The sequence below is a fragment of the Pogona vitticeps genome, chromosome W (assembly GCF_051106095.1).
Source record: "Pogona vitticeps strain Pit_001003342236 chromosome W, PviZW2.1, whole genome shotgun sequence".
NCBI lineage: Eukaryota > Metazoa > Chordata > Lepidosauria > Squamata > Agamidae > Pogona > Pogona vitticeps.
In genome coordinates this window covers 2,692,649-2,719,076 of record NC_135798.1, presented here as the reverse complement: position 1 = coordinate 2,719,076, position 26,428 = coordinate 2,692,649, and the positions used below count along the sequence as shown (strand labels likewise).

At 42.8% G+C, this 26,428-nt stretch overlaps 1 protein-coding gene and 2 long non-coding RNA genes across 3 annotated transcripts in view; 1 reads left to right on the top strand and 2 right to left on the bottom strand.

Moving 5' to 3' along the window:
• LOC144584997 (uncharacterized) overlaps window positions 1–26,428 on the bottom strand; it is a 259,478-nt gene that overhangs the window by 60,304 nt on the left and 172,746 nt on the right. The gene's annotated exons all lie outside the window — the stretch shown is intronic.
• The window catches only part of LOC144585007 (uncharacterized), a 39,301-nt gene continuing 16,935 nt past the window's right edge, over window positions 4,063–26,428 (bottom strand). The window contains exon 2 of the long non-coding RNA XR_013539514.1: window positions 4,063–22,639. This is a non-coding gene — a long non-coding RNA (uncharacterized LOC144585007). The remainder of the gene's footprint in view (window positions 22,640–26,428) is intronic.
• LOC144584989 (uncharacterized) overlaps window positions 22,633–26,428 on the top strand; it is a 13,100-nt gene continuing 9,304 nt past the window's right edge. Inside the window, exon 1 of the mRNA XM_078382417.1 lies at window positions 22,633–26,068. The gene's annotated coding sequence lies outside the window, so the exon portion shown is untranslated. The remainder of the gene's footprint in view (window positions 26,069–26,428) is intronic.

Sequence of the window (26,428 nt, the reverse complement as noted above, 5' to 3'; positions counted from 1 at the left end):
TGTTAACTTGTGACCAAGATATGTAAATAGAGACATAGTCTGAACCTTTTCTGGAGCAATCACAAGTCCATAAGCTGATAAAAGATGTGTAAGGAGAGATATATGATTGTCATTGATGTCCTTGCCAGCCAAAAGAATGTCATCCATGTAGTGAAATACCATGAGGTGTGGAAAAGTATTTCGAAATGGCTGTAAGGCGGCGTGGACGTACAGCTGGCATAAAGTTGGCGAATTGGACATACCCTGTGGTAAAGTTTGCCATTGGAACCTCTCCCATTGGTGATTAAAAAGAATGTTCTTGGGGGAGACATCCCGAAGGCAGGAGTGGATTTTACACCAAGTGAACAGGGTCCGTGGAGGTACAGAGCCATGGTTTTGGAATGTTGTACCAATTTTTATCCATTTGTCAAGGTCTAGTGTGCCAGATTCTGGGACCCAGGGACAACACTTGTCAATGCACTGAAGAAGCTCAGTAAGCTCATCTTTGGAAACCTTTTGATTTTTTGATGCTGCAAGCTGTTGCAAAGTATCCACATAGGCTCTTTGGGCAGACGACAGGGAGGCACCCATGATGGTGTTCTAACTTGACTTTTCCTACTCACCGGGATCTTTAAGATGAATGTGATCTTTAAGATGAATGCACGCAGAAACCCTCGCAGGGCGTGATGAGTAGCCTGGCCTCCGAACTGGACAGCCGAAAAGTGTTATTCTTGCCTCACACGGGGCACCAGATATAGCAGTCCAGCTGCCATACAGGTCGATGAAGGAATGAAGACACAAGGACTAACGCATGAGTTTAATAGGCAAAGCAGCATAGGGAACAGCTCAGCCGGACTCTTATCTTGTCCAGAGTCCGAAAGGAATCTGAAAACCCTTTCTGTGCCTCTCTTTATTATCTTAGATACACCTCATACTGCGGCATTTCTAAACCAATCAACTATGTTCGTTAAACATATTACCTGTGTAATTTTAGGCGCATGCGTGAGTTATATACATTCCATATAAGGAAGCAAAAAGCTAGCATGTATGTGTGCTACAACATAACTGTTACATAGTTTTACTAAAGACCAGCAAATGCAATGTGTAGAAGCAAGCATAGCAAACATATTCCCACAGTGCAGTTTAAAGAAAAAACCACTTTAGGGTTAATTTTATCCAGCCGGGCATAAAAAAAATCAAAGAGAGATGAACAGGAATGTTCAAGGTCAGTGTTTCTAGGCGTTATGCCAAAAGAGTTCAGGTAGACAAAACAAGAGTCGGAACATGAATCAAAACTTGTCTAGTAATAACTTATGAGAAAATTCCCAAATTATAATGTTCTTAAAGTATTTAAATGTATTTGAATGAGTACAGTAGTTAATTTCAATTAATCTTCATAATATTTTTCCATATCAACTATCCTCTCTCCAGATTATCTGCCGCTAATAATTCATGAGAGCGATAGAAGGTTCTTTTTCCTATATATAGGAATTGTATTGTCCAGGGGTAATCAGAAGCAATTAGTTATCTCACCCGTAGTAACGTTGATGTTGTATCGCTTGATTGTTGTTCTTATTAGTCGGCTGCCGACGACTCGCAAGCAAAGATTGCTTGTTTCTGCCCGTTGGCTGATTAGGGAGTTTCCTGGATCGAACGGGGTGGCCGCCGCCCCCCCGTGAGCAACAGGCTTCCCCCCCCCAGTTCACCACCCCTCCAGGGTGGTTCCGAACCCGTATGGTGTCCCAAGCAGGTCAGAATTTCAGCCCAGGGGACAGAGCTCTGTCCTCCTGTTGCTGTCACGTCGCAGCATCGAGCCAGAAGTCCTCATGATTGACGTTTTTAAGGCCAACTGATGAAAGAAAAACAAGTCGTGAAGAGAGAAAAACTAATTTATTTTATCCTCCTAAATAATAATAGTAATTGAATTTTAAAGAGGGTACCAATGAATTTGTATTACTTATTTTTTATGAACCAAATTTTATATATTTTGTATTATTTATGAAGAACTAGGCTCTTTTATGCTATTACAGTGGTGCCTCACACGACAAATGCCTCGCGGGATGAGAAAAATTGCAAGATGAACAGGTCTTGTGAGTTTTTTGGTGGCTCGCAAGACGGGCCGTCTTGCAATATTTTTTGTCTTGCGACGTGGGTATCCCATAGGAACGCATTGAAATTTAATTAATGCATTTCTATGGGGGGGGAAGTCAGAAAAAAATCACTTACCTGGTAGTAAGACTGAGTAGACCGAGGCCCGCTCCTCCTTGGTAGCCCCGGAACAGTTGGACTTTAGCGCTGAACAGCTGACAGTCAGGAACCAGCAGAGAGGCGGCAGCCAGTTTGGAGAGGCGGTAGCCATTTTGAGATGGTCACGATCCGCCTCCTCTAACGGAATCCTTGACCGGTCGGACCGAGAGTAATTGGAAGTCTGTGCACCCTCATGCAGCTGGGTTGAGTCCTAGGTGACCTCAGCCAAGGCATGCAACAAACGTCTTACAAGTCTGCCCTAAAAAGATACTTGCTCAACCATAAGAAAAACAAGAAGAAATTACCGATGAGCTTTGTATTTCTCAGACCCACTTTGCTCAATAAAGTAGGACTCAGTAGCTTAATGTGGCCTTGCTTCCCCCTCAGGGTATTGCTAAGACAGCTTCACTGTTCAAGACACCAAAGGATTTTATATTTATTATTTTATTGAAAAAATATAGATTTACAAAATAAAGTCAGTTTGATGCAAAAGCATAGCATATTACCGTTTTCAAGGCTTATTACAAAACAGAAATGAAGCAATAATTCCCTTCAATTACAATAGCTCTAAAAATCCCTAAAAATCTCTAAAAGCTTTCTTAGGGTAGGCAGAAGACATAAAGCCCCCCTTCCTCTCTTTCCTGTCTTCCTACATCTCCCTCAGTCCTTTACCTGCACTGGGCAGCAGGCAACCAGACCTAGAAAAACTACGATGGAAAAAGCAGACCAAAAATTGTAAAACAAAGAAGAGATCTCTGCACATAGTAAAAGTTCATTTTTCAAGCTTCTTTGGAGCCACCCTTCTCCGTCTTTCAAGCTGTCATCCAATCACAGCATGAGGTAATGGAAACAGTCCCTCCTTCTCATGAGAAACAGGTGTTGTTTTTCTCAGTCCATCTCCTTCTACGCCACAACAAGAGTCTGGTCTTCTCATCTTGTAATGGCTTATCCTGGCCTAAAGGAAAACATTCCCACAGCCCTCTGGAAATACACTCCCAGCATGCAAAATCACTTCTACAGAGAACCAATATGGAATCCATTTTACATTGTTCACAACTACACCTGCATTTGCAAAAGTGCTTTTTAATAAAGGAGAGCTGCTTGAATTTGTGGTTGTCTGATGGCAGTTTGTTGAGCAGGACTGTGAGCGTTCCTCACACCCTGTTCCCTTAGAAATGCAATGTGAGGATGCTGCCGCTGAAACGGTCTCTCTGTCTGTGTAGCCTGCATTTTGCTGCATCTCTCAAGGCTGGAACTTGGAATTTTTGGATGAGCTGAATCACTGAATTCCCCAAGGATTCAAGGGGCCTCCTCGAGTGTACAGTGGGGTCTTGACTTACGAACGGCCCGAGTTGCATACTTTTCGATTTATGAACTGCTCTGAGAGGAAAATATTTCCTCGACCCACTAACTTTATTTCAAGTTACACACCCCTGCCAAGCTTTGCCTCTGCTCTGGCTGCCGCTTTTCCGTGCTCGGGCAGGCCCTCCCCACACAGCCACACCCCACCCCTCCCCCTGACCTGCTCCTGCGGTGGCAGTGGGGCAGAAGCCCTCCACAGGGGGCTCCACTCCCTCCGCTCCCACGTGCTTTGCCTCTCTGCTCCCGGCAAGGAATCTGGCCGCCCACGGTTGCAGGGAGCCCCTTTCGCTCCATGGCCACCCATGCCTTGCCTGACTTCCCTCCCCGGCCGTCTCTTCTCTCTCCTCTCCCCTCACCTGCACCCGGCAAGGAATCTGGCCGCCGCCGCCACCGGGAGCTGGAGCAAAGTCCCCCCCCGGCAGCCAGGTCCAAACGGAGGCAAGAGACCAGCTCAAAGGTAGGAGAGACTGGCACGGGGGAGTGGGAAGGAAGGACCGAGACTGGGAGGACTTCTCTAGGCAGAGAGCGATGTGGTGTTTGTTCTGGAAGGCAGGCATTTTTGTGCTGGAGGAATGGTTGCTGGATTCTGTGCCTTGCTGTGTGTGTGCGTGGGGGGTTAAGGCTTGGCTTGGCTGAAACGTGTTTTCCAAACTGTTCTGTTGTCTGAAAAGTGCTTGCTTTAAAAGGTGTTCCCTCCCTCCTTTGCTTGCCCCAAACGGGCTTGGCTTGGCTGAGATGTGTTTTGCAAACTCTTCTGCAAACTGCTTCCCCCCTATTGACGTAAGAAAAAGAAAAAAGAAACAAAATATCCCCCTCTAATGGCAGAAGGCGGAATAGCAGCTTCCCATTAGTTTCTATGGACGGAAAAGAGCAGATACGGATTAAATGGTTTTCAATGCATTCTTATGGGAAAAGCAGATTTGACATAAGAACTTTTCAACCTAAGAACCACCTTCTAATATGGATTAAGTTCTTAAGTCAAGACCCCACTGTACCTTAAAACACTAAGGGACAGGATTTTGGCCTGGGAGTGCAACCACACGCCCGCCCACCGTTCTGATGGGCTTCCTGTTGGGGCTGGTGGCTGATCCCTGCCTGGACCAAATGCTAAGGTCAGTGTGAAGGAGTGGTAGGAATAGAGGAAAAAGGAGTGAGTGAGCCATCCCCTCAGACCACAAAGACTGAAAAGAAAGAGGAGACAGCAGAGGGTGGAACAGAAGGGGGGAAAGACCTGAACCTTAAGGAAGAGAGAGAGGTGGGGTCAAAGAGGGAAGAAAGGGGAGGGTAGAGGTTTTCCTAACTGGGGAGGAGAAAAAAGGTGCAGGGAAGGTGGAGCAACTGTCAGTTTGGGAAGAGGAAGAGGAAGGAGAAAGAAAGGGATCCCAAGTGTATGGAGCACCAATAAAACAGAGATTAGAAAAAGAGTATAATAATGAGACAAGAAAAGAGAGAGAGGAAACTTATGTGAAGACTCCAGAGTGGCTAGAAGATTTTCCTAATTTCAAGGTGGGGAGAACAATTGCCGGACCCCCCTAAGGTGAAGGCTGAAGAGTTTTTGCCAGATCCACTGGAATGGACAGTGGTAGTCTCTCCACATGGCCACAGTCCTTGGAGGAATGGGGTTCGGCCGGGACCCATTCATACCAACATCAAGCCGGAAGGTGACAGGGCCCGCCACCCATGCTGCAGGATGATTTGTGCAATCCAAAGCACTCCCTTGGGGAAGCCTGCTGACCAGGAGCAGTTTGGACCAGCTCCCCCCGGGTCCCCCCCCTAGGTAAATGAAAAGTTAAACAAAGATGTTGGCACAATTGATCCTATTGAAGTTGTTGTGGACTCTCCTGATGTTAAGCTGAATAAAAAGTTAAGCACACATGAAGAGACTCCATTATTTATTCCTGCCAAAAAAAGAGGCACTTCTCAAACTGTTTACTGAACAGTAAACAAAGAAGGGAGGCTGCCTGGATTACTCTTGTTTGCAACTAAGTAGTTTAGCTGAGAATGTGTCCTTGGTCAGTGATCAGGAACGTGGGAGTCCAACCGCCCGGATCTGGGAGGGGTGACGTCTGCAAAACCTCCTTTCTCTCCTCCCCCGCTCCCCATCCTTTGCTTCCCCTTACTCATCACTGAGGAAACCTACTGATCAAGAAGGCTTTGGACCAGCCCCAAAATGAATGAAGGGAAGTTAAAGGAAGAACTGATGTTATCTTGGACTGAGTCCCCTTTAAATGTTAAACCAACGGACCCTGTTGAAGTTATTGTAAATAAAGAGTTAAACATGCATGAAGAGACTCCGTTGTTCGTTCCTGCCGAAAAGGAGGAACTGCTCAAATTGTTTATTGAACCCAATCACAGCCAGAAAGATGACCTGATCCTCTTTCAGGGCCTTTCCTGTGTTCCCATCCACTGAGCCGTTCTGAACATCCTAGCCCAGGATCCTGTTCAATTTGCTTCAGACAGGTAATCATTTTCTCCGTTCAGGAAGGTGTTTGTCTGTTGCATGGCTGATGGCACATCCAGTTCTGCAACCAGGTGTACACCAGACACACACACCCTGAGATACTGGCCTTCAACTGGCCTTCCTCCTCGTCCCTTCCAGGTTCTTTCCAGGCTTCTCCACAGCTGGGTCAGGATCCCTGAGCAGGCTGCCATGCTTGTGATGAGATGGGTTTTTGAGTTAAAATCTTTTAAAGGCATATGGGTTTTGTAATTAAGAAATAAGCCAGAGAGGTTCCATCTTGTTTCTTTGTATAAAGTATCTTTGCTATGCTGACCAGTGTTTTCCAGACGAGCCGACAGAATGTTATTCTGAAAGCCTGAGAAAGGACTCGCTGTGATTAGATAGATGGGAATTGTTGTGACTCATTGATAAACCACAGAAAACCCAAATAACATCTGGTGCGTATGGGAAGGAAGTCATGTGATGTAACAGGACTGTTTGCCTAGTAACGAACTCTGATTGGATGACATCGTGGGAAGGTGCATTAAGCCCTTGCCAGTTACTCTTGAAAAAGGAACTTTTTGCCTATAGACATTGTCTTTCCAAGACCGACCTTTCAGTGATTCGTGACCTACACTTCAGCCATTTGGGACTTACCCTGATGTCTTTAGAGAGAGTTTGGTGGCCTACCTACATGGACTGGTTTCTATGCTTTGCTGGATTATTTATAGACTTATGGGATTTTCCCTAAGGACTGTGCATGAACTATTTCCTATGGACTGTTACCTATGGAATATTCTTTATGGACTCCTTTTCTTGGAATATTCCATATGGACTATGCTCTTGTAATTTTGTAAGGACTATGGTATATTTACTGGATTTTTATTTTCTAAGGACTATGGGACATATAAGGGGTTTTTACTTTTGTTAAGGGATTTTTATTCTATAGGATCACTGAGGACTATAGCCTTTTTATAACCTACATGGATTATTTTGTTTACTAATGATTTCCTGTATTGGAACTGTTTTGATTCTTTTTAATGTCTTTTTGTGTTTTTAATAAGGTTTTTGAACTCTTTTATATTTTTCATGTTTTCTTTGCCTCACTACATCTGTGTAACTAAACAGCACAATGCTAGTTTATTTGTTTTGGTTTAATTTGGCTTAGTAACATGCTTTTTCTTTAATAAAATAAAGATTATAAAACTCATTTGGTTTCCTGAACAGTACACTTGTCATAGGGTCATCTGAGAGTGCTGCCTCGGCCTAGCTTACTTAGAGTCCTGTCAGTGGTGCAAGTTAAGTCTAAGGACTACAAAGCCCACTTGACCTTTTCACAATAATATCTGAGAGTACCAGGGTGTTCTTATGTGGGCAGACCTGCGAGAAGGAGTGTTGTATCATGGCTAGCTGAATTTGGACTCTTTCAGCCCATTTTAGCATGTGCAAACTCCTGATTGCTCTCTGTCCAAGCTTACACGTGTGTTTTCGAACCCGTGTTTGCGACATGGTGGCAGCTGCACGATGGACCACGTGCTGGGTTTTGTAGTACCTCAGGATGACCAATTTTTGTTCTATCTGGCAGCTTGAGTGACTCTGATCCACAAGCTAAGTTTTGATTGCAGTGGGACACAGGCTTCAAGGAGCTAGGTGCTTCCCTGGGTGTAAACAGTAGCTTCCTAGGAAACACTGTTTGCCAGCAGTTAGATCTAAAGGCTGTGGTGAGAGGTGTTAAATCTTCAGGCTGTGGTAATGTGTGTTAGAATCTGGGGTGCTCTTTTAAGAAAGAGATTCCCAGTGGGACAAGCAAACTGTTAGGAAACAATTGGATTTAATCAGTAGGCATGTGCAGGTTGTTACAACGTTGTAGTGAAGAAATTCCAAGATGCATGTTCTTTATTTTTGGAGTGCTTGCGCCCAAGTTGAGCAGGTCATTTCACAATCTTAGGATTGCATAAATGACTCTGACTACCTTGTTCTGGAACTTGCATCCAGGTTTTTTGTTTTTGTTTTTGGCCTAAGCGTACTCCTATAATCTTAGGATTTGCCGGAGCACCTGGCCGTGTTCCAGCCTAGCTCTGGGTCTCCCCACTACGATCTTAGGATCTGTCAGGAGTACCTAGTTGCATCTGGCTTGGCCTAGAGTCATGCCCTATGATCTTAGAGGTATCTATCTGCACCCAGTTCAGTCATTGATCATCTCTGTAACTTTAGGGTTCACAGAGTGATCACAGTTTTTCTTTTCTCTTCCTTTTGGATTTTTCAGTATTCTGGTTTGGCAGCTCTCTGTCTTCTCACAGACCTTAGGGTCACAGAGGGACAGCAGTTGGTCAGAGGTGCAGAGGAGATTTTTAAATTGTTTTTTGTTTCTTTCTTGGAGTTTTGGTTGTTATTGCTGACCTAGCCTAGGCTAGAGTGCCAGCAGAAGATGGAGGAGCAAGAACCGTCGGCAAATGTGGACAGACTCTTGGAAGTGGCTGTGATGATTTGTGTTTTTATGTGTATTAGAATGGGATATGTAGTCCTAAGATTGTCCCAATAGCATCCATTTTGATTTAAAGTCTGTTCTGTAGTAGGAAAGTTTTACATGCTGTTTCAGAGAAGCTTCGCTCTCTGGTTATCTCGTTGCTAAGCTGAGTAGAGAGCAGAGACTTTCGTAGTCAAAATAATTCTGCCACAAAGAATGATAACAACTGAAGCTCCATGAGAAAGTTAGGCGGGACAACAAGACCCAGGTGGCATTCTGGGAAGAAGAAGGAAGAGTGAGGAGAGGAAGAAAGATGGAGTTTGCCTGAGAAAGGGGCAGACACGTGCTTTTCCCTAAATGGACTATTTTTCCTACCATGGACTGGTTTTCATCTAGCATCAACCTTTGAAGACCCAAGACACGTGAGATGGACTATGTTATCCTTTATATTAGTTAGCATAGTTTCATTTCTTTATTTTTTCAGCTGGAGTGGGGGGAGTGGAGTGTTCTGTTGGTCTTGAATGAAAATGTACCTACTAAACTATTTTACTATCAACTGAAATCTTTACTAAAGCAAATCTTTTTAATAAAGCAGTAATGTTTGAAACTGCAGGTGTTAGTCCTTGCACAGACGGGCTGAATGTCTAATTGGCCACATGTGTTTGCTACCCTAAGTTATAGAGCCAGATTGTTCTGAGTATGTGTCTGTGTGTGTTACTTTCTTACTAAGGAGATTGGCTTCTGAGGAAGAAAATTTAGACAGAACCCGGCTGAGTTTCAAGTGGCTCTGCTCAGCAGTTAGAGGTTTGTCTGGTTTTCGTACTCGTCCCAATTTCCGGCACCCCCATAAATCTTCTTGGAGATAAAGGGCTGCTTACATGTTTGGCAGCGGTGACACGAAACACGGGCTTTGATTTATTGTGTTTACTTTGGCTTAAGTTGAAAGCAGCAAGCATCTTGATGCATGTGCTTTTCACAGAAGAAACTTCCAAGCTTTGGCAAAGGGGTTTCTTCCACGCTATTTACTTTGAAGAGCTATAAACTAGCCAAATTGCATTTTTCTTTTAAGCTAAGGGTCTTAATGGAAAGTCTTAGCTTTAAGCCAAGTCTGTAAGAACTAATACTTTGTTTATGTAATTGGGCTGTTTAATGAGTGGACATTTTCATGCAAGTAAACGGTCGCCCTTCTTAAGCTCCAGTTTAGGGCTGTTTCCTGCCAGAATGTTTTATGGCTTGCCCACACCCTACGGTTTAGGCTGCAGGAGTGGGGAGAAGATTTTTCCTTTTGGGTCGGATTGGCGTTTGCGTTAGTTGCAGCTTATATGGAGCAACACTTAGCAGGAGAAGAATTTTTGGAATTGCCTGGAGAGCTGTTTGTGACTCAGAGAAAAGTTAAGATTGGTAGTGCATCTGCTAAGCTGCCTTTGGTTAGTACAGATACGAAGCCCTGGCACCAAGAGCTTTTGGAGGCTCTTGAGCACGACGTCTTGACTCCAAGTGGAGCTAAGCAAAGGATTACTTATGATCCTTCACAACTGAGAAGGGAATTACAAAAGGGAAATATAATGGCTAAACTCCCAGCACAGGACGTCCAGGATCTACTTAGATCTGATTCAGATCAGACTTGGACTAAGTTGCAACAGATGGATCAGGCAGAGGAAATGGCGGGTGCCAGCACTCCAGTAGGGAGGGGAGTGCCAGGCAGAGGCATTTCTGATGGGACAGCAGGAGCAGCAGCAGCAGCAGCAGCCGGTGCTGAGCACCCTGATCCTAACAAGAGTCTATCACCAGTGGATAAGTTAGCAATGATGTTTGCTGATTTTGTTGCTTGTCACACTCAAACTATTCGTAATCAGAGCATGGCTGATGAGTTATTGAAGCAGTACAGAGAGGCAAAGGTGGAGCGTTTGGTTAATGAGCTGAAGGAAAAAGAGGAGATTAAGAACTCAATAGCCAGTGTTGATAGAAGCAATCTACCTTACTACCATGATGGCGATGATATCTTATCATTTTTATCGATATTTGAACAAGCGTGTCGAGATCTTAAGATACCGGAGGCCTGGCACCTCAAGCTACTGCGTACTCAGTGTTCTGGGCAACTTGCCAACTTGGTAGCCAAGTTATCTGATGAGGACCCTGACTGGCCTACTTTTAAAGAGGTAGTAAAGAGAAAATTTGGTTTCACTTCGGAAATACTGAGGCAGAACTTTAGAAAACTGAAAAAGCAGCCTAATGAGTGTTATTCTGCACTAGCTGACAAAATAGAACATCTAGGTGATCAGTGGTTGAGCTCCTTGGGCGCCAGTACTTTTGAGGATTTAAGAACTGTGTTGTACATGGAGCATTTTCTTAATTTAGTGCCTTCAGAAATAAGGAGTACTTTGTTGGAGAGAGGATACAAAGACTTGCAAACCCTTGCTTTAAAGACTGATGAAATTCTCTCCTTTAAAACGCATGAACCTGCTGTTAGGCCAAAGACTGCACCAGTAGCGCCTAAGAGACAGAGTCAGCCTGAATTTAGAAAGTCTTTTCCTCAAGAGCCCAGGCAAAGTTCATTTGAGCAACGCAGGAGCCTAGCTCCTAGTCAGAGTAAAACGCCTCTTAAATGTTTTGAATGTGGTGGCTCTCATCTGCAACGAGATTGCCCAAGGTTGAATGTGCCAGCTAGCCAAGTTAAGGAGCCAGCTAGGAAAACACCTGTGCCAGCTCCACGCAGATCTAAAGCAGGCACACCCAAGATGGCGTATGTAAGTTCTGTGCCAGCAGGAACTCAGCAAGTGCCAGCTGCCAGTAATGCAGTTTCTGTGCCTCACCAGTCAAGCATTGTGCCTTCACAGAGTCAGGAAGGAGTTAACCTAACTGTAACCCCTTCGCAAGCCAGTGGAATGCAGGCAGTGGTAAACCAATATGTGCCTAGAGTTTGGGACTTACAAATTGCTTCAATTTCCTCGGAAATTGTAAAAGAAACTGCATCAGGAGAGAGGTTTTCTGTTATGGATCCTGATTGCATAGTACCAACTGCGCAAAGGGACTGGGCAACCCGCACATTTTCTGAGGTGGTTTTTCTTCACACACCTGGAGGTGATATGGCTTTAAGTGCTTTTCGTGACTCGGGTGCCGACATTTCTTCGATAACCAAACGTTTTCTAGACCCCACCTTAATCTTGAACAACCTGAGGTGTCCGGTAAAAACTTATGGATCTATAGAGACTGATCAGCGTTTCAGTCCTCTAGCTTATGTCAAAATTTCCTATAAGAGCTGGTCAGGTGCAAAACATATTTTAACCCATGAGGGAAAACCTGATTTTCTTCTTGGAAATGATCTTGCTTTTTTGGATCACATGCAGAGTCAAAATGCAACTTCAATGTCGGTAGTTACGCGTTCTCAAAGTAGGGAGATGCATGATCCTGAACGGGAGCAGGAATCCACTGAGGATAGCTCAGATGGAGACCTTACCCAACAGCAGCCTCTTGTGACCGAACCTGATAATGCAGCTACAACAGAAACTAAAATGGAGGAGGTGATACCTAAGGGATCAGAGGACTTTAGACTGAAGCAACTTAATGATCCCTCTCTAGCTTCTTTGAGGTCACAAGCAGACAACTATGCTGAACGTCCTGCACATCAGCAAGTTAGTTTCCTGTGGGGAGAAAATGGACTTTTGTACAGAGAATATTTCCCCAAATCCAACTTGGATGCCCAACCTGTTCAACAGTTAGTCGTGCCTACTGAATATAGACTGAGAATACTAGAAATGGCTCATGACCATCCGAGTAGTGGGCACCAGGGAATACAAAAAACCCTAAAGAGGATTTCTCAACATTTTTACTGGCCTGGTATTTCAAAAACTGTAAAGGACTATGTCAGTTCTTGTGACTACTGCCAACGCACAGGCCATCAAACTGACAAGGTAAAGGCCGAAATGCAGATTATGGAAATTCCTGACCAAGTGTTCCAGTGTTTGCAAATGGATGTGCTAGGACCTTTTGTTCCTACTAAATCTAAGAAGAAATACATCATTTCTTTCATCTGTTCTGCCAGTAGGTGGATCGAGGCTTACGCTATTAGCAACCTGACAGCTACCACCATAGCTAGAATTATTGTGGACTTGTGCTCGCGTATTGGAGTACCATCCAAAATAATTTGTGATCAAGCAGGAGCCTTTACAAGTGAACTTATGCGTAAGATCTGCGAGATAAGTGGAATAACCATCAGTTTTAGCACGGCTCATCATCCTCAATCTCATGGTATGGTGGAAAGAGGTCAACAAACTTTGCTTAGGATGATTAAAACTTTGACCCAAGAATATGGAAACATTTGGGATGAACTTTTGCCTTTTGCTTTGTTTGCTTACCGTAGCTCAGCTCATTCTTCACTAGGTGGCTTTTCTCCAAGTGAGGTGGTGTTTGGAAGAAATCTACAAGGACCATTGGACTTCCTGAAATCCGATTGGGAAGGTGTGGTTAAAAGTAGTACTGAGCCAGTTGCTGATTTTGTTAGAAAACTTCAAGAGAAACTCTTGGCTGTCCAGGAGTTGGCCAGAGACAAGTTCTTTCTGGCCAGAGAAGTTCTTCCACGACAAGAGATCCAGACACAGGGAATTTTCTGTGGGTGATTTGGTACTTGTTCTGAACCCACTCAGACCTTCTAAGTTAGAAGTTGTCTGGGAAGGTCCAGGTGAAATTGTTCAAAAATTGGGAAATGTCAATTATCTTGTCAAAATGTTGGATTCCAATAAGAAACCTGTTCTTTACCATGTCAATAGTTTGAAACTGTACAAAGATAGATCTGCAATGGTTTTTCAATGTCATGCTGAATATTTTCATGCTGCAAATGAACCTATTGATATGTTGTCTGAATTGCAAGATGCAGGTACATGGTCTGATAATCTTGTTTTAACAGGTACCGTTGATCAGAAAGAAAGGTTGTTTCAAATTTTAGAACAATACCAAGATGTGTTTTCAGATAAACCAGGTTACACCAAATTGATCAGTCATGTGATAACTACTGAGAACAACGCCCAGCCCATACGGTCTAGCCCATATAGAGCAATTGGTAATCATGCTATCCAAATTGAACAAGAGATACAAAAGATGTTATCTTTGGGGGTGATTGAACCGTCATTCTCCCCTTGGGCTTCTCCGGTGGTTCTGGTGCCAAAACGTAACGCTTTGGGTGAAATTCTCGAGGAAGTAAGATTTTGTGTTGATTACAGAAAGTTAAACAGTGTTACTGTTCCAGATCCATACCCATTGCCTAGAATGGATGATTTAATTGAACATCTTTCAAAGGCTAAGTTTATCAGCATTCTCGATCTAAAGAATGCTTATTGGCAGCTAGATTTAGCTGAAGATTCACGAGATAAGACCGCTTTCATCACGCACGTGGGAACTTTCCATTTCCGCAGATTGCCATTTGGTTTGAAGAATGCAGGTGCGTCATTTCAAAGGATGATAGACAAACTTTTACAAGGTTTACCTTTTGCAAGTGCTTATCTTGATGATGTTGCCATTTTCAGTTCTGATTTTGATTCTCACATGTCTCACATTGAAACTGTTTTGTCCAGACTTCAACAAGCAGGACTGACAGTCAAAGCCAGCAAGTGTCAGTGGATGCAAGGAAAAGTCATGTACTTAGGTCATTTGATTGGGCAAGGAGAAATTCAGACTTTGCAAGCTAAAGTACAATCTATTAATGATTGGCCTATTCCTAAAACTAAGAAACAGGTACGCTCGTTTTTGGGCCTAGTTGGCTACTACAGAAAATTCATCCCTGATTTCAGTCATTTGGCTTCACCTCTGACAGAGCTCACTAGGAAGAGACAGCCTGTCAAGGTAAAGTGGACACCAGAGTGTCAAGGTGCCTTTGAAGCTTTAAAAGCTAAGATTATGGATGCACCTATACTGAAATCCCCTGATTTTGACAAACCATTCATTTTACAAACAGATGCTTCTGAATTAGGACTGGGAGCCGTTTTGTTACAGCAAGGAGAAGATGGGAACCTTTACCCTATCTCATACTTCTCTAGAAAACTCTTGGATAGAGAGAGAAGTTACGCAGTACCTGAAAAAGAAGCTCTTTCTATATTTTGGTCTCTCAATTTACTTCGACCTTACCTATGGGGTCGTAAGTTTACACTCCAAACAGATCACAGAGCTTTAGTTTGGTTACAGAAGATGAAATCTCACAACCAAAAATTGTTGAGATGGAGTCTAGCATTGCAAGATTTTGATTTTGAAGTTCAACACATTCCTGGAAAATTGAATGTAGTGGCAGATGGTCTTTCTAGAATGTACTGTGAAGATTCTTATGAACCTGAACGTTGAAACAATGTATTCAACAGTGTGCTATGTTTCAGTATTGTAATAGTTAATCTGTAGTTGAATTTTGGGATATAACCAGTTAATTACTTTGAATTACTTTTTAGTTACTTTTACTTGATTTCTTAAAATTAGATCAGATTAACTGCTCTGAATTTTAACGATAATCAGGGGGGGCATGTGATGATTTGTGTTTTTATGTGTATTAGAATGGGATATGTAGTCCTAAGATTGTCCCAATAGCATCCATTTTGATTTAAAGTCTGTTCTGTAGTAGGAAAGTTTTACATGCTGTTTCAGAGAAGCTTCGCTCTCTGGTTATCTCGTTGCTAAGCTGAGTAGAGAGCAGAGACTTTCGTAGTCAAAATAATTCTGCCACAAAGAATGATAACAACTGAAGCTCCATGAGAAAGTTAGGCGGGACAACAAGACCCAGGTGGCATTCTGGGAAGAAGAAGGAAGAGTGAGGAGAGGAAGAAAGATGGAGTTTGCCTGAGAAAGGGGCAGACACGTGCTTTTCCCTAAATGGACTATTTTTCCTACCATGGACTGGTTTTCATCTAGCATCAACCTTTGAAGACCCAAGACACGTGAGATGGACTATGTTATCCTTTATATTAGTTAGCATAGTTTCATTTCTTTATTTTTTCAGCTGGAGTGGGGGGAGTGGAGTGTTCTGTTGGTCTTGAATGAAAATGTACCTACTAAACTATTTTACTATCAACTGAAATCTTTACTAAAGCAAATCTTTTTAATAAAGCAGTAATGTTTGAAACTGCAGGTGTTAGTCCTTGCACAGACGGGCTGAATGTCTAATTGGCCACATGTGTTTGCTACCCTAAGTTATAGAGCCAGATTGTTCCGAGTATGTGTCTGTGTGTGTTACTTTCTTACTAAGGAGATTGGCTTCTGAGGAAGAAAATTTAGACAGAACCCGGCTGAGTTTCAAGTGGCTCTGCTCAGCAGTTAGAGGTTTGTCTGGTTTTCGTACTCGTCCCAATTTCCAGCACCCCCATAAATCTTCTTGGAGATAAAGGGCTGCTTACAGTGGCTTCTTGATTTTTCGAGCAAGCCAAGAAGAAAATTAGGGAAAGAGATTTCCTGATACGTGAGCTTTATCAGGAAAACATCCTTTTAAAACGTTTTCTTAGCACAGAACCTGGCTTGATGCAAAAGTTTTTCCAAGCTCAGCAGGGTTCCTTTGGGGATTACTGCAATGAGACGCTCCAAACAATTGGGAGCGACCCTAAGATGCAAGATGCTTGTGTGGAAAGAGTTAACGAGGCCCAGTGGAATGCTAAGGAGCATTCCAGAGAAGACAGCGATTCATCGCCCGTCCAAACAGAGGATTCACAGGCCCTGGAGCCGCGCGCAGAGAAAGGAATGCAGGAGAAAGTTCGCCGGGAAATAGCATCGGACGACCCAAGGGAAAACTGCAGTGCTCCAGAGAAGGTCAGTGCATTGGAAGTCAGCTCAGCACCAACCTCAGCTCTTTTTCAGAGCACAGGACAGGTGAGAAGTTCTGAAATAATTCGGGATGAGACTATGGGTTTGCCAGGACTTGTGTCAGCAGATTTTGATGCATGTCAGATCTCAAACAACCCCCTTTCTCTCAGCCCAGAGAGAACAGTGAAATTAGATACTGTGAAGTTGGAGGGCATTCCTTGGTCTTCCTGGCAGCTTTGCAGGGAGGCAATGCTCCATAAGGGGGAACTAATTAGGACAGGAGAGAACACATCAAAGCAGATCGAAGGAGATAAAGTACCTTTACCAGAGACGTTGAGTAATGTTACAGGAGGAGTTATTTGTACAGAGACCTTGCAGCATGAACTTTCACATTGTTTCAGTAGTACAAGTGAATATGGAACTGATCCTGTAAACTTGATTAAAGATAGAAAACTGCATTTGAACCTGTCAGATAGTGAGACTGTTTCTAACACAACCAATGAAGGGGGAAGCGCTAACTTTTTGGGATTACAAAGTACTGATGTTTCTCCAGAGACTGAAATCATATCTGAAACCTTTGGCCCAGTACCACAGTTAATCTTCTCAGAAAGATCTTTAGAAAGAAAAGCAAAGGTTTGGGACCATTCTTATTTTCAACAGCCTATTTTCCAAGGAAGTGGTGAGAATGCTGATACTGTTTCTGAGGCTATGCAGAGTACTTCCGAGGGAACTTTGTTGCAACAGCGGCCTCTTGTGACCAAACCTGATAGCATAGCTAATCACCAAAACGTTTTCCCTAATTCACCTGGAGAGACTAATGTGAAACATTTTACTACAATCAATGTTGAGACGTTGGTAGAAATTGTTGCAAACACTGAATACATTTCTGTGATTGGAATGAAAGGAGGGCTTTATCAGATTTTAATTAAAGAGGAACATCGCCCTTATACATCATTTACTTGCCCTCAGGGATTTTACCAACTCAGAAAACTAGCACCTGGAATGGAAAATACCTATGTTACTTTTCAGAAATTGGTTGATGAATTGTTTGGTGATTTATATTATGTGATTGGCTATGTAGACAACCTTGTAATTTACAGCCCTGATCCAATTCAAGCAGACCAAAATGCTTTGTCATTCTTAGAGAAGCAGAGGCATCGAAGCCCAAGATTAATGCAGTGGTATTTCAGATTGCAAAAATATGATTTTGATGTTAAACATCTACTTAGAAAGGAGGCTTTAATTCCCCACTGCTTATCTCGAACGTTTAGTGCAGATGCAAGGGGAGAAAATGGCTAGAATTGATAAAGCTCTGATGTTTAATTTTCTTGGTACTCTGTATGACTATGTTCCTGAGCATACATAGAGTGTTTTCTCTATTATTACTTCATATCAGTATATTGGTTTAACAAGTTATTATGATGTTAACACTGGTTTCACTATTTTACTGTTTGATGACTAGAGTATTATCTGAGCATATGCAGAGTGATGTATTTGATTAAGTATACTAACATGTTTATTCTTCTGTTTTTCAGACTAGTAGAGGTGTCTAACGCAAATTTCTCTCATGTATGGTAAATACTGTAATTATAATAGTTCTCATGTAACAATTGTTTTGCTATTTTAGAATTATATTTGAAATGTATTACTTTATGTTCAAGTTAATATCTTTCTCTATTTTATTACTGCTTAATTATGACATCTCATCTTATTCAGTTATCAAAATTAAAACTTAAATTGTTTGAGAATTTTGTTAATCTTCAGGGGGCTTGTGATGAGATGGGTTTTTGAGTTAAAATCTTTTAAAGGCATATGGGTTTTGTAATTAAGAAATAAGCCAGAGAGGTTCCATCTTGTTTCTTTGTATAAAGTATCTTTGCTATGCTGACCAGTGTTTTCCAGACGAGCCGACAGAATGTTATTCTGAAAGCCTGAGAAAGGACTCGCTGTGATTAGATAGATGGGAATTGCTGTGACTCTTTGATAAACCACAGAAAACCCAAATAACATCTGGTGCGTATGGAAAGGAAGTCATGTGATGTAACAGGACTGTTTGCCTAGTAACGAACTCTGATTGGATGACATCGTGGGAAGGTGCATTAAGCCCTTGCCAGTTACTCTTGAAAAAGGAACTTTTTGCCTATAGACATTGTCTTTCCAAGACCGACCTTTCAGTGATTCGTGACCTACACTTCAGCCATTTGGGACTTACCCTGATGTCTTTAGAGAGAGTTTGGTGGCCTACCTACATGGACTGGTTTCTATGCTTTGCTGGATTATTTATAGACTTATGGGATTTTCCCTAAGGACTGTGCATGAACTATTTCCTATGGACTGTTACCTATGGAATATTCTTTATGGACTCCTTTTCTTGGAATATTCCATATGGACTATGCTCTTGTAATTTTGTAAGGACTATGGTATATTTACTGGATTTTTATTTTCTAAGGACTATGGGACATATAAGGGGTTTTTACTTTTGTTAAGGGATTTTTATTCTATAGGATCACTGAGGACTATAGCCTTTTTATAACCTACATGGATTATTTTGTTTACTAATGATTTCCTGTATTGGAACTGTTTTGATTCTTTTTAATGTCTTTTTGTGTTTTTAATAAGGTTTTTGAACTCTTTTATATTTTTCATGTTTTCTTTGCCTCACTACATCTGTGTAACTAAACAGCACAATGCTAGTTTATTTGTTTTGGTTTAATTTGGCTTTAAGAATCAATTAAAGACATGGATGTTCCGGCAGGCCTTCCCACCAGACAATTCCTGATGTTCCTCTTCTTTCCCTCTCCACTGGTTTTCTATCTTTGTAAGGTTCTTATTATTTATGCTGTTTTATATATGTTTATTTTTCTTATTTGCCGATTGTTAGCCGCCTAGAGTGGTCCTGAGTTGACTAGATAGGCGGGATATAAATAAAATAAAATAAATAAAAATGATCTTAGTTTTTTTATGTTGAGCTTCAGACCATTTTTTGTGCTATCCTCTTTCACCCTCATTACAAGGAAGCTTAATTCCTCCTCACTTTCTGCCATCAGAGTGGTATCATCTGCATATCGGAGGTTGTTGATATTTCTTCCAGCAATCTTAATTCCAGCTTGATATTCCTCCAGTCCAACCTTTCGCATGATGTATTCTGCATATATGTTAAATAAGCAGAGGGACAATATACAGCCTTGTCATACTCCTTTCCCAATTTTTAACCAATCAGTTTTTCCATATCCAGTTTTAACTGTTGTTTCCTGTCTCATGTATAGGTTTCTCAGGAGGTAGATAAGGTTATCAGTCACTCCTACTTCTTTAAGAACTTGCCATAGTTTGCTGTGGACCACACAGTCAGAGGCCTTTGCATAGTCAATGAAGCAGAAGTAGATGTTTTTTTCTGGAATTCTCTAGCATTCTCCATAATCCAGCGCATGTTAGCAATTTGGTCTCTCGTTCCTCTGCTTCTGTTAGGTCCCTACAATTTTTGTCCTTTATCATGTCTATCTTTGCACAGAATATTCCTTTAATATCTCCAATTTTCTTGAACAGATCTTGTCTCTCCTTTCTATTCTTTTGAAATCAGCATTCAATTTTCTGTAACTTTCCCTATCTCCCTTGCATTTTGTTTCCCTTCTCTTCTCTGCTATTTGTAAGACCTCGTTGGACAGCCACTTTGCTTGCCTGTATTTCCTTTTCTTTGGGATGGTTTCTGTTGCTGCGTACTGTACAATGATACAAGTCTCTACCCATAGTTCTTCAGGCACTCTGTGTACCAAATCTAGTTCCTTAAATCTATTCTTCGCTTCCACTGTGTATTCATAAGAGATTTGGTTTAGATTACAACTGACTAACCCAGTGGTTTTCCCTACAATCTTCCGTTTAAGCTTTTGCTATAAGAAGCTGATGATCAGAGCCACAATCAGCTCCAGGTCTTGTTTTTGCTGACTGTATAGAGCTTCTCCATCTTTGGCTGCTGAGAACATAATCTGATTTCAGTATTTCCCATCTGGTGATTTCCATGTGCCTCTTGTGTTGTTGGAAAAAAGTGTTTGTGATGACCTGCTTGTTCTCTTGACAAAACGCTATTAGCCTTTGCCCTGTTTCGTTTTGAACTCCAAGGCCAAACTTTCTTGTTGTTCCTTTTATCTCTTGACTCCCTACTTTAGCATTCCAGTCCCCTATAATGAGAAGAACATCTTTCTTTGGTGTCAGTTCTAGAAGGTGTAAGTCTTCATAGAATTGGTCAATTTCAGTCTCTTCAGCATGGGTGGTTGATGCATAACTTGGACTACTGTGATGTTGAAAGGTGTAAGCAGGTGCTTTTAGGCAAATGCCCGAAGCATCTCAGCAAAGATGAGAGAACTGGAACATTTTCTTTATTTAGCTTTTTTATTTACTTAACTTTTATTTGGAGGGTAGATATAAGATTGATAGAGTGGCCATAACAGAAATCTGGTGAGATTCAGAGAAGCAGAGGGATACCGCAATCCCAGACAATAAATTCTAGAGGGCGGACAAGGAGGGGCGTCAAGAGATGAATGGAACAACAGGTAAGTTTGGTCTTGGAGTTCAAAATGAAGCAGGGCAAAGGCTAATAGAAGGTCGGCTTGTTTGCTTTTATTTATTTATTTAATTTATATGCCGCCTATCTGGTCGGATTAGGACCACTCTAGGTGGCTAATAACATAAAATAGTACAATACATATATATAAAATGATTTTTACATAACAGAAACATTAAACAAGATGTGAAAAACGATAGGAAAGGGAAAGAAAAAGGGCATCAGGCACCATTTTCCTTCCAGTGGATCAGCAATCCCATCCCATCACGCTCCCAGTCCTAATTATTACACTGTCATCACTTTGTGTTTCTCTATCTTCTCCACCCTCATTCCACAGGGATGAGGAGTCCCGAAATGAACGCCTCTCGGCTCCTGTCAGCTTTCCCCCGGGATTCAGTTTAAAAGCTGCTCTGCCACCTTTTAAAATTTACGCGACAGCAGTTCAGTTCCAAGTTCATTCAAGTGAAGCCCCTCCCGGCTTGTCCCCAAAAATTCCTGAGTGCCAAATGAATCTAAAACCCTCCTCAACACCACCATCTTTGTTTCTTTCCCGCTTCAGGATCTGGAGGGAGGTGGGGCGATTTGGGGCCTTTGTGGGGGGGGGAGGCACGAGAACAGTGGGGTGGGTGGGGGTCCCTAGAAGGATATTTCCCCACCAGCACCAAAAGGAGAAAAATACCCGCCTGCTCCCCTCCCACACTTGATTTGGGGCCTTTTTCAGGAGGAGAGAGAGAGAGCAGTGTGGGGTTCCCCAGAAAGAGGTTCCCACTCTCTGCCCCCCCCTCCTCACACTCCGTTCCTTGTCTCCTGCAGGGTGAAAATCTAAGGCGTGTCTTTTGTGTGTGTTTGTCTCTCTGTGTGCTTGTGGGGAAAGAGAGGCGGGAAGTCAGGGCGGGGCAGGAGGGCCATCTCCCCCCCCAGCAAGGCCTCCCCAGGCCCCCTTTGTGTGTCTGTGTGCTTCTCGCAGAGTCCCCTCAGGAGGCTCTCCTCTCCCCCCCCTGCACCGTTGTTGTGCTTGTTTCCCCCTCCTCCTCCTTCCCCCACCCACGACCTTCTCCAGCCAAAGTCTGGAAAACGTGAATTTCCTAGAAAGCCCCAAGTGGGAAATGGGGGCCTTTTTTGTGGTGGTGGGTGCAAGGTCGTGGGAGTAGGGGGTGGGGGGAGGAGGACGGGGTCACACAGAAATCGGGCTGGGGGGAGAAGATTGGGGGTCACCTGGGAGGGAGGGATGTGGATGATGATGATTTTTCATTTCTATGGCAGCCAAGGCAGCTGCTGAAACCCCTGCAAGGCCTTGATCTGAACCCAGACCCTCCATCCCACCCCCACCCCCTTCTTCCCTCCTACAGCAATGGGGGGGGCAGGAGAGCCCCTAGGGGGAGGGGCTGCCCGTTTTCTACACTGGGAAAACTATGTGTGTGTCTGTGTGTGTGTCTGTGTGGAGTCTGGTGTGAGGTTTGCTGATGATGATTTTAGGTTTATAAAAATATTCTCAGGAAATTGTCTGAATCTCCTCTTGGTTTCCAGGAAGAGATTTTCTTAGAAGCAGGAAATTCAGTCATTAGATTCTTAATTAGCTTTGAAATCATTCATTCAAAATTACTTTCCTCCTCTTTGCTTGTTTATGTCTTGCTGTTTTCGATGGCGCAGGGGACGGAGGTCGGCTGGATGGCCTGACCTTGGGGGCTGGAGAGGCTGAGCGAAGGGCCTCCTGGAAGGTCTTAGAAAGCAGGCGGACGTCGAGTGTCATCATCACACGCGGGGGGGGAGGTGCCGGACCACCACATTCTTCTCCATAGTCTCTTTCCGGTTTTTCATGCCTCTGTGAAATAGTACGGGGAATTAATGGAAAACTGAAACACTCCACAGGCTGAGGGTTGGGGGGGTTGAACAGGAGTCTCCCCCCCAGCACCCCTGCCGTTCACAGAGCGACACCACGCAAGGGAACATCCCAGAAGCTGACTCCCCTTATTGTCAAGTGACCACTCCTCCCCCAGACACAAAGCCATGGTCAGGGCTGTGAAGGGCAAAGAGCAGAAGAGGGTCTCCCGCAGAGTCCAGGGGTCCCCAACTTTGGGCCTCCAGAGGTTCTTGGACTGCAACTCCCAGAAGCCTTCACCACCCCTTTTACTGACCAGGATTTCTGGGAGCAGAAGTACCAAGAACATCCGGAGGCCCAAGGTTGGGGGGGACCCCCTGATGTAGACGCCCTGGATGGCTGCCTTGGGTGGTTGTCAACCTTCAGCTGCCCTTTGCTCTGTCAGGCTCGGCCTCCTTTTTCCTGCTGGCAAGGCGGGCACAAGATTATGCAGCATTTTTGGGCTATTTCCTGGCTTTTGGCATCATGGGTATAGAAGCACACAATCTCCCCTCCCCCACATTCATAAACCGGAGGGTTTTTTTTTAAGAAGCGTTTGAAGGGCGCCTTCTACCAGACCCTCCGTGGTGCCTGGTGAGGGCAAGAGTTGCCTCCGAGATGGGCGTGACAGTGCAAAGGAGACTGAGTTGGTGGGCGTTTGTGCATTTATCAGGCCCCAGGCATGGATTTTAGAGAAGGTACCACTTGCTTTAAGCAAGTGATGGAGTGCATGCACACACACACACACACACACACACACACACATATACACACGTACATGCATACGTACATAAATGTGGATTGAGGATTTCTTCCCTAAGGTTCCCAAAGAGTTTTTTTTAAAAATTTGTCAAGATCTTTGTCCACCATTTCCCCAAAACTTACTGAATCTGTTGCAGAAACGTCATTGAAATAAAGTTTGAGGATGATGATCTTTGGTCATAAGAAGAGGACATCAAAAGAAAAAGTTTCCATTTTGAGTCCCAGCATCAGATGAAGGGGTGAAAGATACATGGAGACAGAGAGTATAGGATCCGATGGACCACTTCATTATTGAGGGGAAAAATGAGAGAAGGAAAATAAAATAGGATGCAAGTCATTTCATTTATGATCCCCTTTCTGTTTTTCATTGCCTCTAGCTTCAGTCTTTTTTCAATAGTCTCCTCAATTTTCCTAATTTTTTTACCTTCTTCTTCCTTTCTTTCCTATTCTTTTGCCCATTTTTCTAATTGAACTATGTTTAGTCATGTCATCTTCTTTTCTCCCACTGTCTTTCCTGTTTGCTTGCTATCTTGTATCTGTTTCATCCAATTTTTTAAAAACCCATTTAAAATTTTCTGGAGAATTTCTCAACCACTTTGGTCAGAGGGGAGATTGGTGGACTTAATACTCCCCTGTAACATTACCAACTTCCTAACAAGCTGTAGTTTTCCATGTATAAGATGGTACTTTTTCCACACCTCACTGGTTACACAGAAGTAAGCTGAGAGCACGGAGAGAACAAAAAAGGGCCCGTACGTTGCCTCTGTAAACAGGCTTCCTTCAATCATGAGCCTTACCTTCCTACAGTCAGGAGACTTAGCTTGATCCAACCACGAGTCTTGTGGAACTGACATCAGCTGATGCTCTACAAACCGATTGGGACACACCTCATTGGAGGTGGAGACTGCAGGCTCAGAAGCAACAGGGACTACTAATGTCCGAGCATTCTGAACCCAGAGGCTAAATACTCAAAGCTAAGTTTTCTTAATTTTTGGGTTAGAAAAGAGTCTGTGTGGGTCTTATAAATAAAGGTATACTATAAATACAAAATACAGGTTTTTCAATCTTTTTATCCTCTTCCCCTATGTTTTCTTTTAAAAAATGTTATCCAAAATTCTTTCCCTTCCATGCATTTTCAATTGTTTTCATATTAAATATTTATTGTTGGTTATAATACCTGAAATACATCTTAATTGATTTGCTATATAATAACATTTAATATTGGTTATCTGACAACCTTCTTTTTCTAATGTCTACCAACATTTCTTATTACTCCTAGCTTTCTTACTATTATGGCAGTTTGTATTAATCATCACTCGCCATTATTTTAACTACTTACCCGAAATCTTTATTGGTAACACCCAGTAAGGAAATATAATTTAGGGATCAATTTCATTTTAAATAATGGACTTCTGCCAAACCACAAAATGTTTTATATTCCTTTATCTTTTGACTTATCTTGTTCCTCAACCTATCTGATTTAATTTTAATTTCATCTTGAAATTTCCAAGTAATCTTTATCCAAGTGTGCTTGGGAAGAAAATAAAAAAGGTCTGTTCCATGGACAGGGTGTTGGTGGTTGGTCGGGTAAGCTTTCCTTCATTCCAGCCTGGTGTGTAAGCTTTGGAGTCCTCCAGAACTCTTCATCAGCCTCAGTAGTGCTTATGTCAGAGTGCCACAGTTTTTAGCAGCGACTGTTGCCGAAGCCCCTTGTTGCAGTCCCAGCAGTCAAGAAAATCAGGCAGAGACAGTAGACTTCTAGCAACTAAGTCTATTGACGTTTATGTACAGCAGCAACAGCATAACAGTCCACAATCATCTGCATGGGCCAAGAGAAAGAAGTTATTACCCAGTGTCCATATAGACTATCACACTGTCCAGTCTGTGGTCAGAGACCTGACATCATCATCACACTTAGGTTGTGTATTCCCGTGTCCTTGTCGGGCACACCTGCTGACACTGTGTACATGGTCTCTGTTCCGAATGTTCATGGCTGGAAAATTCAGGTTCTGTTTTATTTGGCTTATTTTATATAAACTGACAGTCTGAATGTGGGATATTGTGCTTCTGTAGATGCGATTTTAAAAAATCATCCAGAATTACTGCACAATGTCATGCCTGTGTTGCTAGCAGGAGAAAAAGTTGCAAAGGTTCTCATAGGAAAGGGCAGCCTGAATATTGACAGCAAGACTGGCAGCAGTGAAGATGGTCTACCCAGGACACCCTCTCTTCTGCTCCCTGCCATCCAAACTTGCTGAAAAACAGCCCTGACCTTTGAACTTGGGTTTGGGAGAGAAGCAGTGGACTGTCAAACTGTTAGCTTCTGGGATTTCCCCTTGTGGGATGTCGCTCAGTGAACGGTAGTGGTACTTGGGGACTCCTGCTCCACCTCTTGGCCACTGGAGTGTACAGAACATATAATGACTGTTTACTCACAATCCCACTGTCAGCCTGACCGCCCTTAAGCAAAGGGGCAGCAAGGAATGCTCTGCCTGACCTGCTTTTATACCAACTTCAGCCCCTACAATCCCAGGTGCCTGCCCGTGGCTACGGCAGCCTCAGAATTTCCCAGTGAATCAGCTTCAGGGGTTTGGCTGACCTACAAGCAGTTTGTTTCTCCGGCTTTCCTATGTGAGTATGTAGAAGAATTAAATTTACTGAATTTCTCAGTGACCTGATCTATACGAACATTTTGACATAAAATTCCTGTACGTAACTCCACCTCCTAGTTTCTTCATAATCACATGTATCCTTAAAATCCATATTTACCAATGTGTGATCTGCTACTTTTATTAACCCTATGTCTGTCTTACAAACTCTAAATCACAATCACTAGATGCAAATATATATAATCTATCCTACAATAAATTTTATATGCTGATGAATAAAAATTAAATTTATTTACATCTCCTTTCACTTCTTTCCAAACATCTTGCATGTCAATTCTATTTATCAGTTTATTTCATACGGCAATATTATACCTTCTTACAT